The sequence below is a fragment of the Octodon degus genome, unplaced genomic scaffold (genome assembly GCF_000260255.1).
Source record: "Octodon degus isolate 3935 unplaced genomic scaffold, OctDeg1.0 scaffold00132, whole genome shotgun sequence".
NCBI classification, from domain to species: domain Eukaryota; kingdom Metazoa; phylum Chordata; class Mammalia; order Rodentia; family Octodontidae; genus Octodon; species Octodon degus.
In genome coordinates this window covers 6993370-6995871 of record NW_004524708.1, presented here as the reverse complement: position 1 = coordinate 6995871, position 2502 = coordinate 6993370, and positions in this window count along the sequence as shown.

Below are 2502 nucleotides of genomic sequence, written 5' to 3'. Positions count from 1 at the left end.
GCATGTGGTGCTGGGGGACCGAACCGCGGTCCCTGATGCCTTGCCAAGCTTGTTCTAAGTAGGTGCTTTAGACCACTGAGCCATCTCTCCAGCCCTTTCAATATTTTATTAAGAGGACTCCCTAAAGGTCAAAGGAAGGAAACAGCAAATACTAAAAGATAAATTCAAGCTGGGCATCATGGTGCATGCCTGTATCATTGCAAGTTCAAGACCAGCCCAGACCACTAAGTGAGCTTAAGGCCAGCCAGCCTGAGCTGCACAGCAAGACTCTATCTCAAAACAAATAACAAAAAGATAAATTCAAGAAAAATTTATTCAAATAAGAAAGCAGAAACTACATATTTGAAAATAATGAGCCAAAAGAATTAACATCCAGATATAGTGTAGAAAAAATACTATTTGACCATCTAGGTTAAAAAAAAAAAGAAAAATCAAGAAATTTATCAGGGCTGAGGAGGTAGCTCAGCAGCATAAGTGCCTGCCTGGTAAGCATAAGATCCTGAGTTTGATCCCTGGTACAAAAAATGAAGGAAGGTAGGTAAGTAAGTAACTTATCAGGAGAAGAAAATTACATTATCGACACAATTTCCATAAGCCAGAAAAAAAATTAAGGTACTCAAGGAAATAAAATGAAAGCCAAAAATTGTACAGCCAGGAAAATTAATTTTTTAAAAAATGTATTTAATGCAGGGTCTACAGGGTCTCACTACACAGATCATGCTGGTGGTAATCCTCCTGTTTTCAGCCTCCCAAGCACTGGGATTACAAGTACATGCCACCATGCCCAGTCTCAGTTGCCCTCTCAGTGCGTCCCTGGGGCAGGGCCAGGACAGCACGCCAGGAATCAAACCCCAGTCCCTGATCTTAATATTTATTTATTTATTTATTTATTTATTTATTTATTTTGGCAGAACCAGGGATTGAACTCAGGCCCTTGCGCTTGCCAGGGAAGCACTTATTCCACTGAGCCATCTCCCTGGCCCCCCTGATCTTAATTTTTAAAGTACAAACAATACACATATTATTATACAAAAAGTCAAGGAACACTGTTCCCATGAGTCCTTGCAGCAAATCCACTAAAAACATGCTTCAGGAAACCACTCTTAGGAGAACGGCCTTAAGCTGAGGACTGAGTACCCACAGTTGTGTGCAGATTGAAGGGAAAGGAAAATGTGTGCTGTATAATGGGCATGCACTCCAATGACAGTATGACCCAGTGATATAAAAAAGAGATTATGCAAGGTAATGGGTGGGAAATAGTTATACCTTTTAGCTGCAGTATTATTTTAACACTGTAGATATTAATATGTGACAAAATAAATGGGTAGCTGTAGAACAGTCTTGAAAACCAGGATTTCCAATTCATATCTACCAGCACCACCCAGTAGACAGACCTAATGTCAAACTTGAACTTGCTATTTATGAACATGTGAGCATCTTCACAGTCCCCTACAGTGGATCTGAAACACCATTTCCTACTGGGAATCAAATGTAAAAGAACAGAAGAGCCCACAAGTCTCTTGGAGACATTCCAGGTATGTGGCAAGAATGGTCCATGTTCCTGAAATGTCTCTCTTTTTCTAAAGGTAGATGGGAGGAACCTAATGAAACATTTGAGAGTCATCCTAAAAGAACTGACAAACAAACAAACAAACAAACAAACAAAAAAGAACTGAGAAACAAACCTTAAGACTCACCCAATTGTCAAAAATGGGACAGTCTGGGCTTGAACAAGTCTAAGAATTGCAACAGGTTGAACATGAATATGTTTACATCTATGAGTTCATAACAATACAGAAGACAAAAATCAGTCACCTTCAGTGAAGATCAGGAGCCAATTTGTGATTTTAAAAATTACTGTAATAAAAGTATGCAACATTTTAGAAAATAAATAGTAGAAAGACATGTGGTTATTGGGGTGATGGGTGGGAAAGATGAATAGGCCAAATGGAAGGGTTTTAAGGCAGTGAATCCACTCCGTATGACACTATCATGGTAGATGCATGCCATTAGATTTGTGGTACTTGCCAAAACCGACAGAAATGTGGCCACAAGCACCTAGAATATGCTCCCTTTAATATCAAGTAGTATTCCACAGGATCTACTGCAGCATTTTAACCATTTGCCTACTCCAGAATTAAGAGCTGTTTCCAGTTTGAGGTGACAATAATAGAACTGCTGTGTACATCAATATACAGGATTTTATGCAAACATGTTTTTATTCCATTATAACAGAAATGAGAACAAGGTATATATTACAAAGGGATATTTCCCTTGTTATTTCAAGGAATAAGAATGCCAGGAATAAATGTCTGTTTCTTTCACTTTACCAGCTTTTTAAATAATGACTTGGATCTCTATCTTCCCTGAAGAAATAAATACACAGTGAAGTATAATTAATGATATGCATGTTTATATATTTTACAGGAACTACAAATGTCTGTGACTTACTCTGGAACACAAAAAGCAAGGGGGCGGGGCTGGAGAGATGGCTCAGTGGTC